At 36.9% G+C, this 13,289-nt stretch overlaps 1 long non-coding RNA gene and 1 pseudogene across 2 annotated transcripts; one reads left to right on the plus strand and one right to left on the minus strand.

Moving 5' to 3' along the window:
• Positions 1-13,289, minus strand: part of LOC132091984 (centrosomal protein of 170 kDa protein B-like) — a 39,678-nt pseudogene that overhangs the window by 13,812 nt on the left and 12,577 nt on the right.
• LOC132092747 (uncharacterized) lies at positions 7,209-9,131 on the plus strand. Of its 2 annotated transcripts, XR_009422251.1 has the most exons (4): positions 7,209-7,360; positions 7,461-7,516; positions 7,917-8,782; positions 8,978-9,131. It is a non-coding gene; the product is annotated as an uncharacterized LOC132092747 (long non-coding RNA). The 2 variants fall into 2 exon arrangements; XR_009422250.1 differs by having other exon boundaries at positions 7,209-7,516.

Genomic DNA, 13,289 nt, shown 5'->3' on the forward strand with positions numbered 1-13,289 from the left:
TTTGTAAAATACTCTCATCTGTTTATTTCAGATGAGAACATTTCTTAATACAGCATATTTTATTCCATTTTAACATGTATACTGCCCACATTTGAACTAATTTAACAAACCTTTCATAATCAAAAGTTAAACATTTAGAAGCAAACAAATTCCATATTTCATTTCCATTATAGGCTAATAAGTGGGCTGTAACAAAGTTGCTACTGTAGTAGTACTTTGTACTTGTCCTTTTACTCAAGTAATTTTGAAAATGAATAGACCTACTTATAATTTTACTGGAGTAATATTTTATTGGGAATCTGTACTTTTACTCAAGTACTTGATTTGTGGGACACAGCCTGATTATTATAGTGTTTTTTTGTGTATAACTGTTCAGTAGTAGTTTTTTTTAATAGTTATTTTTCTTGAACCTTAACTAGTAGATAATTAATAGTAGTTCTCCAGGAGGTATGACAGAATATATTAGTTACTGATTAGCTAACTGTTACTTAACACAATCATAAAATTATATTACATACTGATTAGTTAACACATCATCCTTAGTAGTTAACAGTAGTGAGTTAAGTGTTAATGAATAATCACCTGTTAGTTCTTCAATAATTCCTTATTAGTAATGTAGTAAGAAACAGTATTCTAAAGTGTTACCAAATTTTATATTATGGCACATATATTTTATAGTTTATATTATGGCTGCCATTCTAATGTATTAATTTAAAGCAAATTAAAATAATCATTTTAAAGAAAATAATGTGATGTGAAATGAATCTATAATAAGGAATTCTGCTAAAATCAGGACACAACATCAAAAACACAATTGAGTAGAGGCATGTTAATTATTTTCTGAAGATTAGCACATACACATTAAGCAACTAAGAATGCATTCAGGCTAGACATTTTTTTATTTATTTTTTATCAGTATGTGCATTCCCTGGGAATTGAACCAATAACCTTTTGTGCTTCTGACACAATGCTCTACCACTAAGCCACAGGAGCACATTTAGCTATATAAACATTATTTTTTTGCCATTAATTGTAATAATCCAGTGAAAGGTTTTAATGCACAAGGAGTCTGACATCAGCCAGTATGCTCAACACAGAGATCTGATCTAACCACAAAACAGTCTGTCTGGAATTTCATGAAAACAAAAAAACAAAAAAAAAACAATGGAGTAAATCCAGAGCTGTGGCAACATCTCCATGACACTTAAAGAAACCTATCTGCAAAGCTACAGTACTGTGAAAAGTTTTAGGCAGTTTAAGTGAACATACATTCAAAAATATTGTGATAAATAGATTTTTATGATTTATTTTTATTTATTTTTTTTGCCTTTATTTAGCCAGGACCTTTATCACCTTGACGACCATCGTCACAAGACCAGAGTAACGAAACAGGTCCTCTGCACCTGTGTTGCAGCCCGGAATTAAACCACACCATGCTGCTTTGGTCTGGCCAGAGGAGAACTATATAACTATACAATTATACATATAACCAACAACAATACAACACACAATAAAATATCATTAAATCTAATATATATATATATATATATATATATATATATATATAATTATTTATCAATTAACTTTTATTAACTACATTAAATCAACATTTGGTGTGATGACACTTTGCTTTCAAAACAGCTTTTTTGTCCTAGGTATCCTTGCACATTGTTTTTTCATGTAGCTTTACAGGTAGGTTTCTTGAAGCGTGGTGGAGATGTTGCCACAGTTTTTCTGGATTTAGTTTGTCTTAGTTTTTTTTCTGATTCTTCATATATATATATATATATATATATATATATATATATATATATATATCAATCTGAGTCTCACAGAAAGGGCATTTTCATAATAGTGCAAGATTTCTCTTACCTTTGAGAGTCCGAATATGCATCGCCAAGTCACTCTTTGTGCTGTACACATCCTCACAGGTTGGCCGCCTGCACATAATCCTGACATCACTCTTCACAAGCCAATCTGCCACCTTGCTCTCAGCTGATAGAATCTCTGTGGGTGTGGCTGTCACAGAATTACTGGCCTGCTGCTGCTGCTTGCTACGTTGACGAGAGGAGAACTTGGTCACATGATCCTTGATTTTAATTTTGCCTGGCATGCAGTCATCAAACTCGATAGTAAAAGAAGCATGACTTTGGACAACTGGAGGTGTAGAAATTAGAGGAATATTGGTATCTTTGGTTGGTATATCGATTAAATCTGTTGTTGGAGACTTGGGTTGCTCATGGAACTCCTTTGTTGGAATTTCAAAATAACTGGGCTCTGTGGTACGGGTAGGCTGACTTGGCCTGGCCGTCACGGATATCCTGAACAGTGATGTTATATGCATCCTCAGCTATTTGGGCTTCATTTGTGATGTCTGTAAAGAGACCCCAATACCAAACTGTAAATATGGTAAGACAAATATCCATATCGATAACACACAAAAAGTGGCTGTAAGAGAGGACAAGTGCTTACCTGAATTACTCTCACCTGACCTTCGTACTTCATTGTGTGCTTCCCTGTTCTCAGAGTCCTCCTCACCCCACCATGATGGCTGGCCATACAATGGTGTGGGCCGAGGTACAGGTGACTCTAAAGAGGAACAATTACACATGTAAAAAAGGAATAAAGAGAGATGAAAGTACTGGTTACCATCCTAAGCACAATTTATCAAACAAGCAATTCTTCAAGTGATCAAAGAGTACAGTCCAAGATGGCGCCAGGATGTTTGCCGGCCTGCCACGGTTTGTCCTTGTCTTTTTTGTTTGTATTGTTTTTTGTTTGTTTTATCACGTGCTCTGTTGTTTTATCACGTGCTCTGTTTAAAATGTGCTACCTGCCGGGATGTCTGTGCATGTGGAGGAAACGGCGAAGGAAGCGTGGGAAGCGTGCTGGAATCCTTGTGAGATCGAAAAGGATCGGAAAGTTTCCAGTCATCGAACCAGTTTCTTTGATGGCGGAGGCCGTGATCGTGAACTTGAGATTTTCATACATTGTGCCTGTCTTTCCGTCTTCGGTGCTGATGCCTCAGTCCTCGCGGATGGTGTACGTGAAGCGACAGTCTGCAGATCGAGGAGTTAATCATCGGAATCTTCGCTATTTACGTGACAGTGGGCCGGTACATTCTATGATTCCTCTCTGCGATCCTCTTCTTATGCCACTCCCACTCCAGTGACAATGGCATTGGATAAATGCGAGATCTCTGGCAAATAAGACCTTCATCCTGAACGATCTTTTTCTTTCTCATGAAATTGATTTTTTTATTTATAACTGAGACTTGGCTTAATGCTGGTGAAATGACTTCTCTTTCTGAACTTTCTCCTCCTGGCTGCAGTTTTTTCAGTACCCCTAGGTCTGTTGGTCGTGGCGGTGGTTTTGCAGTTGTTTTTAAAGACAAGTTTAAGTGTAGACTTTCACCTTCTTCGTCTTTTAGCTCTTTTGAATCTCAGTTAATTATGGTGAATTCTTTTAAATCTGTGTTATGCGTTTTGATTTATAGACCCCCAAACTCTCATGGGGATTTTATACAGGAGTTTTCTGAATTTTTATCTTTTATTGTCCCTTCTTTTGACAGTATTTTAATGTTGGGGGATTTTAATATACATGTGTGCTGTCCTTCAAAGCCCTCGTCAAAGAATTTTTTAATTTATTAGAGTCGTTTGATTTTTTGCAATGTGTTTCGGGTCCAACTCATGAACGTGGTCATACACTTGACCTTGTATTATCTTTGGGATTTTCTATTGATAGCGTGAAGATTGTTGATACAGTTTTTTCTGACCACAAGACTGTTATTTTAAATTCTAACTTTCCTTGTGTTGCGCCGGGTAATACTGTTTCTGCCTCGATTTCGTCTCGCATACTTAATCCATGTACAGCGAGTAGTTTTTCAGCTGTTTTTAATGTCTCTCCTTTATTTTCATTGATCGAGTCACACTCTCCCTGTATGGGTTTAGAAGAGTTGGTCGATCAGTTTAACTCTTCTTGCTTAGAGATTTTAGATGTTGTGGCTCCTGTCAAAGTCAGGGAAGAAAAGTCAAATCACAGCCCTGGTTGAACAGTACTACCCGTGCTCTTAGGCAGGAGTGTAGGAGGGCTGAACGCAAATGGGATAAATTAAAGATAAATTACAAGTCTCTTATGAGATTTTGAAGAACCGTTTGAATGATTATCCAAGAGCTGTTAAATTGGCTAGATAAAATCATTTCTCTGTCATCATCTCCGGAAACTGTAATAATTCTGGAGTACTTTTCTCTACTGTAAATGCTGTTCTTCATCCTACTGCTACTCCTGCATTCACTCCTTCTGCTGACATGTGTGAAGAGTTTTTAAACTTTTTTATTGGTAAGGTTGATGGAATTAGATCTCTAATTTCATCTGTTGGCAATGATTTTATTGTTTCTGTTGCCCCTCAGAACCAACTGACCAGTTTCATGCCTGTTTCTTTGCAGGAGCTTAAGGATATAACTGCTAATATGAAGTCCACCAGGTCTCCTGGTGATGTGCTCCCTTCTTCTGTTTAAGCAGGTACTTGATTCAATTGGCCCAAGTATTCTGTCTATTATAAATATTAGCTTGTCATCTGGTGTTGTTCCAGTTAGTTTTAAGCACGCAGTTATTCAGCCCCTTTTAAAAAAAACCCCAGCTTAGATCCATTTGACATGAGTATTTTTCGTCCAATTTCAAAATTGCCTTTTATTTCAAAGATACTAGAAAAAATTGTGCACGCACATCTTAATGACTTTTTAATTAGGAATAACATCTGTGATAGATTCCAGTCAGGTTTTAGAGTTGGTCATAGTACAGAATCGGCTCTTTTGAGGGTGTCTAATGATATCCTACGAGGTGTTGATTCTGGAAACCACGTTGTCTTGTTGTTGTTACATCTTACAGCGGCATTTGATACAGTTGATCATAACATTCTCATTGATCGTCTTAGGGATCAGGTTGGTATTCAGGGCTTAGCCCTGAAATGGTTCTCTTCCTATTTGAAGGATAGGACTCTTTCAGTCAGTTTAGGGGATTATTTTTCTTCCATTGCTCCCCTTGTGTGTGGGGTTCCACAGGGCTTAATACTGGGACCAATTTTATTTTCCCTTTATATGCTCCCTATAGGTTCTATTTTTGAAAAATTTTGGATTCAGTATCATCTTTATGCAGATGATTCTCAAATTTATGTACCACTGAAACATGGGCATAAAAGTGCCATTCAGTCTCTTCATGCATGTTTGGCAGAAGTTAAGTGCTGGCTTGCAAATAACTTTCTCCAATTAATCGAGGATAAGACTGAGCTCATTTTATTTGGAAATAAGGGGTGTGTGATGACTGCTTGGGGTTGTTTCCTGGGAAAAAACTGTCTAGCATGAGGAACCTTGGAGTCATTTTTGACTTAAATTTGAGCATCAAATTAATGTTGTTGTTAAGAATAGTTTCTTCCATCTTAGATCAATATCTAAATTGAAATCTATTCTTACTTTTAATGATATGGAGAAAGTTGTTCATGCCTTTGTGTCTTCACGTTTGGATTATTATAATGTATTGTGAGTCAGGCTTCTCTCTCCCGTTTGCAGCTCGTTCAGAACTCAGCTGCCAGACTTTTGACGGGGACTAAGAAGAGTGAACACATTACTCCGGTTTTAATTAAACTACATTGGTTACCCATACGTTACAGAATTCAATACAAAGCGCTTGTGTACGTTTTTAAATGTTACTGATTTAATCAGCCGCTGTCAATCCAGCAGATCTCTGCGCTCGAATGATCAGTTGCTTCTTGTAGTTCCACGAACGCGTTTAAAATGTAAAGGCAATAGGGCGTTTTCTGTTGCAGCTCCTAGGCTTTGGAATGACCTTCCTCTGTCGGTTAAAACTTGTCCTTCATTGGGTATTTTTCAGAGTGCGCTTAAAACTTATTTGTTTTCTTTAGCTTTAAAAGTGAAGTGACATTCAGCCAAGTATGGTGACCCATACTCGGAATTTGTGCTCTGCGTTTAACCCATCCAAAGTGCACACACACAGAGCAGTGAACACACACACACACTGTGAGCACACACCCGGAGCAGTGGGCAGCCATTTATGCTGCGGCGCCCGGGGAGAAGTTGGGGGTTCGATGCCTTGCTCAAGGGCACCTAAGTCATGTTATTGAAGGTGGAGAGAGAACTGTACATGCACATTTTGACAATGCTTTGTAAGTGTGTATGTCATATGTCTGTAGGGATGGGAACCGAAAACCGGTTCTTATTCAGAACCAGTTTTGTTCTTTGAAAAGAACTGGAACCGTGAGCAATTTCTAAGTTTCGGTTCCGAAAACGGTTCTGGTGCAACACGTAACCAAGCGCTGTGAGCAGCCTTGTGCCGGTGTTCTGAATATTCGGCGTTTCCCGTAAAGCAGCGGTTCTCAATAGCAGTCCTCGCGCCGCACTGCTCTGCACATTTTGAACGTTTCTCTTGGCGCTTCAGACATTTGTTCTATTCGAACATAAGTGCCCTGCGAAGTGGACATCACAGGATATTCAGCCATGATTCCAGTTCGAAGCGAACGTAGCTATATGTTCCAATCAAGTGCATTGAAGTGTGCACGACGTGAATTTAAATTGTATTGATTTACAGAGGTATATGATGTCACAGTTGTCCATGTTTAAAGACGCTGCACAGCACAAATCAGTGAATGAATGTTTCGATGTGAGGTAAACTTCAACAGATTTCCCCTGCTCAGGGAGTACCCAGATAGCAAGCAGACGTTGATTCAATGTCGATTTTTGGTTGTAAAGGTCAGTATCGGTCGTCTATCAAATTTCGATGTTGAATCAACGTTCACTATTTGGAACATCAGAACGTTATTTAGTGGAAAATAAAGCATTGATTCAACGTCAAAATCACGTTGACTCATCAACCGACACAGCCGACGCATCTGATAGAAATCATGACGTCGGATCTATGTTGAAACTTGATCAGAGGAATTGGAGATCTGCGAGTGCACTCTCAGAGAAAAAAAAAGATCGAGGAACTCCATCTGCCACTGAATATTATAGTTACTTAAAGTCTGAAGTGGATTTTTTTTTTTTTTTTACTTTTTTGAAGGAAACGAGCGGTGAGAAAACAAATAGAGAGTGCAAGTGTTAGAGGGTCAAGTAAACTATTAGATAGGTCTCATAGTATGCACACACACAAGCAGATCTTGTAATGGGCTGAATCGGGGGTTGCGTGTTTAAGTATATTCTGCGTGTTTTAATGAGCACGCGCTGAACATCGAAGTAGCGTTCATTCAGATTCAAACACTGGAGCGGAGGGAGTTGCCATGCAAACGGGGCGATCGACAACACTGGCCAGCTGCACGCTCCGTGTCTGGCTGCTGTTTTCACTGATTTCGGTAAGTTTAGTAAATTAAAATTGCACAAATATCATATGCCACTGTTATTGACATCTCTCTTGCTTGTATTTGACCCGCATCTGTTGAATTTACTTCATAGAAATGGTTTAGTGCTTTCGGACAAGTCCGTTAGAATCTTAACCGTTATCAGAGGAGGTAATGTATGCTAACCCAATAGACTGAGCTTTTATGAAGAGTTTGGGATTTTAATAACACATTTATGTGTAGATGAGAGGCACTGACAGTTCTGTAAAAGATTTGCTGGTCATTTTTCAATGGATGATTGAAAATAGGCTTTTTTATTTAACCTAAATATACACTACCGTTACCGTTAATCTGTGACGTCATTACATCAGCGTCACAGTTCACACTCATTTTGATCTCTTCTAATGATAAACAAATATTGATAAAAACTGTTCAGGATATTTATTAAATACATATTCTTTCTCTTTTCTACATTTCTAGTAGCTTGGTTCCTTGTGATAAAACTTTCATTGTATTCTGAATATTGTTGGCTCTGTGACAGATTGCTTGTTATATTTCTAGATTCTTCTAGTGCTTGATGGCCTTCTGCATCGCAGAGTCTGAGCAAGCATCCTGTCCAACAACACCTCCAAGGTACACTGAACCACATGACTAGCAGGTTAACACCAAACATACACTAATACTATCCTTACCAATTTCTGAAATAATATTACAATTTAAAATAGCAGTTTTCTGTAAAATGTAATTTATTTCTGTGATGTGCAGCTGTATTTTCATCATCATTACTCCAGTCTTCAGTGTCACATGATCTTCAGAAATCATTCTAATATGATAATTTACTGCTCAGAAACATTTCTGATTATCATCAATGTTGAAAACAGTTGTGCTGCTCAATATATGAATGTGTTAGAATTCTTTGATAAATAGAAATTTCTTCTTGACACTCACTTTTGATTAATTTCATGCGTCCTTGCTGAATAAAAATATGAATTTCTTTTAAAAAAATGTAGTGTACATTACCCTTTAATGGTTTGTGGTCTAAATAACAATGAAGCTTTAAAATAAATAAATGAACTCTATGCTGTTATAAACGGTTTACACAAAAATATAAAACAGAGCTGTTTTTTTTTAACATTCATATTTATCAGAAGTGTTTCTTTGGCAAAAAGTAGCATATTATAATGATTTCTGGAGGATCATATGACACTAAAGACTGAAGTAATGATGCTGAAAAATCAGCTTTGATCATAGCAATCAATTGACCCTTCGCAAAACAACCCACCTTCCTTAAATACTGTTGCTATGTCTGACAAGCCATGCTGCTCTCACAGTACACACCTTGTTCTCACACAGCAAAAAATACATCGTGGACCAAAGAGGAAACTGACAACACAGAGACAGAAGAAGACAGAGAAGGTCACTTCTGGTATGAAACAAGTTCTCAACTTTCAAATTTGCCCCCCCCCCTTTTTTTAAAAAAGAAATTCAAACAATAAATAGTGTTTTGTGCTGTTTTAATGTGTTACAGATCGCTCTAGTGCCTCATTTCAACTTTAGTTGAACTTTATCCTACTATTTAACAATACACTCACATTATTTTTTAATCAATCTTCTCCCACAAATCCATCTAAGTCCTCATCTTCTGTGTCTGAATTGAACAGCTGGGCAACAGCTTTTGAACAGCTTTCGTCATCAAACATGCCGGGTTCCCTCTCATCATGGTTGTTCGCTGCCAGCGTACGTAGTGTACTTATTACGTTCCTGTGTCAGCGGGAAATGGTCCGACAGTCAGTCAAGCTCAGTGTACACATAAGGTGCACCGAATTATCAGGTGCATGTCGGGCTTTTGAGAAAATGTAAGGCTTTTAGGTGCGCCTTATAGTAAGGAAATTATGGTACTTTGTTTGTCAAGCAAGATGGCAGTAATGGCATTATGATAGGTCAGAACACCTGTCAATCAAGCTCACTGTGAACGTTCAATTACATTTTAACATGTATTCACAAAGAAAACATCTCATAATGTTTCACTTCTGTTAAATGTGATGAAATAAATCATCTTTTGTGTGAAATATTAACAGCTATGCTAATCTTTCTCCTTTTGTTTTCCTGTTTCTCCAGCCTCGCGCGTGGAGACTTCAGAAGATGCCAGACCTCACAAAGATTTCTGATGATGGAAACTATGATGAACATGCAAGCTGCTAAATAATCCTTATATTGTAATCATTGCCCTAAAAGGTAAGTTTGCGGGCTGATTTAAGGTGTGCTCCTACATTTTCTGCTTGTACTCCTATGTATTTATGATACAAATGTAATATTTATGATACAAATGTAAATGACTGTAAATGAACATAAAAAGATGTTGCATGCCTTTCTCATAAGCACTCACCTGTTAGCAATGCGAATTTTTAACAATTTAACAATGTTTATTTTGTTAACAATGTTTATACAATGTTAATATTTAACAATGTTATTACTGAGATCATTAAAAAAGTAATTGTGACGAGTGGGGCGGGGCTGAGAGCCTTGGGAACAGAGCGAGGCTGGTGGAGTGATTGGAAATGAACGACACCTGCTCGACCCACCTCTCTCGAGTCCCACGGAGGAGATCAGAAGGATATAAAAGAGGAGCGACGACAGTGAAGGACGAGAGAGGACCAGGCCTGGGCTTTATTTTGTGTTTTAGTTTTGTTTGTACGCAGAGGGGCTGGCGCGATGCTTTGTCTTTATTTTATTATTAAAGCTTTGTTTGATTGTCCGCCGGTTCCCACCTCCCCCTTTCTGAGATTGTGAAGTTTGTATGCTGTTACAGTAATATTGTGACTTTATTAAACGATCCTCTACGAAAATACAGTTTCACTGTGTTATCGATGTACTTTCAGGGAGGATCTTGTCAGCAAATCTATTTCACAGCACGTCAGTGAAAGCAGTTGACAGTAACAAACGTGTGTGTTGGATCAGTGTCAGATCTGAATTCTGCAGGTAGGTAGATCTCCAGGAACAGGATTGTACAGCCCTGTTATATTGGTAATGTATGATGGATTTTGTTTTTATTAAGGGTTTCCTGGGATGACCGTTAAAGAGATCAGCACATCAGATGTTGGCCTGGACAGCTGTACCTACAGTACACCACACTGACTTCTTTGCATGGATAGCTGACTACTACTATTATGTTCTGTGAAGGTATTATTATAGCAAACCTGAGCACCTGTGACAGAGGAAATGTAATGAATAGTCACACAGGCATATTTGTAAATTTAAAGTCACAGATACATTTTTTTAGTACTAACAATATGTTTTCTTTTTTTACTAATTCTCTCCAGCAAAAACAGCACAACAGTTACACCATTTCATATTCTGAGGTGCACAAATCCTATTCTACAAATAAGAGAACAACAGTATACAATTGCTCAGTTTAGCCCCTTTCACACTGAGATTCTAGATAATATACGGGTAATGTGTCCTGGCAATTGTTCCCAGATCGTTAGATTTTGGTTCATTTTGCGTTCACACGCAATACATAAAGATCCCATAAAGACACATGACATTACCATGTGACGTGTTTGTTTCACTTAAGCTGGCGAACGATGTCAGCTTCAGAACGGATACTGATCTCTGCTTCATTACAGTTTGCACATATTTTTTCATCACAAACATTGATCTGCCTTTAAAACACCCGGCAATTTTTTGGGACCACTGTGCATTGTGAAAGGGGCTTTAGTCTAGCACAATACACATAAGTTATTTATTTATTATTATTTTATTTTTTTACAAATTAGAGCAAATTGAATAGAAATGAACTGAATAGAAAAGGTAAGTGCTTTTGGAAAATGGCTGAAGACTCAGCTGCTCAAATTGAGAAAGGCAGGTCATTCTACCATGATCTTGTCTACAGATACTACTATTCTCATAAAGTCTTTAAATATGTCTAGTTCTAATAAACACATTTCAGGAAAAAAAATATTCAATAATATGAGCAAAATGAAATGCAGCCCTGCATAAATATGGTATAACTGAGGCTGTGGATTTGTTAATTTGTAGAATAGGATTCATGCACCTGTAATATAGATTTTGAGAAGGTTTTGTTGTGTTTGTGAGAGAGAAAGAAACAAAATACAAGCTTGCAACTCCAAAAACATTTTCTTGATGATTGAAATATTCTCTACAAATACAAATTCCAGTCACAAGTGCTCAATTTTGTTATAATAATGTACAAAGTGTCTCAAATGTACAGTAGATGTACTGTATGCAAATATAACAAAGGGACATTAACAACTGAATATTCAGGGGATGCAAACTTGTCACCTTTAAGTAAAAATTGACATTTTGAATCCAAAAATCATTTTCATGTTTTGTGTAGATCCAAAGAGTTTTTAAAAGTGAATTAGTTAAATAGCACATGCTAAATAACACAAGGCATTTTGTTTACATTTTATAAACGTAATAAAAAGAAAAGAAATACATGTTTTACATCAAATGTTGCCATTTTATATGAAAATATACAAAAGATAATATTTTTAAGGCACATGATAAAAGAAATTACCCCCAAACTTTAGATAAACGTAATCATGGAGTCATAGGACATATATATATATACATCAACTAAAAATTAACTTTATTTTCTAATTGTGGCCTACATGATCAAACCTGACCTGATTAGGTCACATCCCTGATATTACAAACAACTCAAGTTTTGATTGCAAATGAAAACTGATTGATCTACTGTGTACCTCTGTCTCCTTTATAAATCATCATCTCACTCATTGTGGAACACAAAAGCAAAGAGTGACAGCCTCAGTCACCATTATTTATTATATATATATATATATATATATAATTTTTTAATATATATTTTTTAGAAAAGTTATGATTATCTGAATCAGGTGTGTTAACAAAGAGAAACGTGCAAAATATGCAGAGCAGTGGGGCGCTAGGACTGGAATTGAGAAGCGCTGCCGTAAAGGATGTCACGAACCGAATAACAGACACGCCTCCCTGCCTCTTTAATTACTGAGCACATTGATTCCAACGACGCGCATCCACAGACTCGTTGCGTTGTCCCGTCTTTAATTGCCGAACACATTGTTTCTCACGACTGTATGTGCACTCGCGCCTTTGATAACTGTGCAAATCGTTTTGTACATCTAACGGCAGCGCGCTGCACCTGCCACCACTAAATGACATTATATTTGTCCCATATTGTCATTAATATACATACTGGCTTCAACTTGGACCACTAAATAAATAGACTGCTATTGTTATGCAAGTTTGAGGGTTAGATTATTTAGTGTACAGGTCATTTCAAGAGTGATAAGCAAAGTGATAGAAAATATTTATTTTAATTCATTTTAAATGTTTAAAAATGTGGAAACCACTCATTGCATCACACCATCTCCTGACTGCATTATTATTTGTAAAATAGGGACTTTATGGAGAGTGTGTATACAGTTCAACAGTTTATATTTCATTAATTAAGGGAAATTAACAAGTGTCTCAGCCCTCAAGGGACTATTTGGCCAACAAGCTTATTCCTGCTTGAAAAGCAAAACATTATTGATAGTGTAAAAAACATCAACTTTGAAACACATGCTGATTGATGGACTAGCATTACTCAGCATTACTTACTTCCTTCCAGCAACGCTACATTCAGTGAAGGTAAAATAGTAAAAAACATAGTTCATTTAAATGAAACCAGAAGCCAAACCAGAAAATTAAAAAAAATACCCCACCCTACTTATGAAGATCTGTACACTGTAATATATGTTGCATTTTGACATTGCCAACCTTTAAATTAAGTTGACAGTAAGTAATAAACAGTATTGAGCATTGAGTAGTTGAGTATTGTGCATTTTTCCTTACCACTATTTCTTAATAATTGTTTAATGATTTTAATGGAACTGGAATCAGAACCGGAACCGTTAGGTGGAACCGGAATCGGAAATTTTTT

Source organism: Carassius carassius, chromosome 18 (assembly GCF_963082965.1).
Source record: "Carassius carassius chromosome 18, fCarCar2.1, whole genome shotgun sequence".
Lineage (NCBI taxonomy): Eukaryota > Metazoa > Chordata > Actinopteri > Cypriniformes > Cyprinidae > Carassius > Carassius carassius.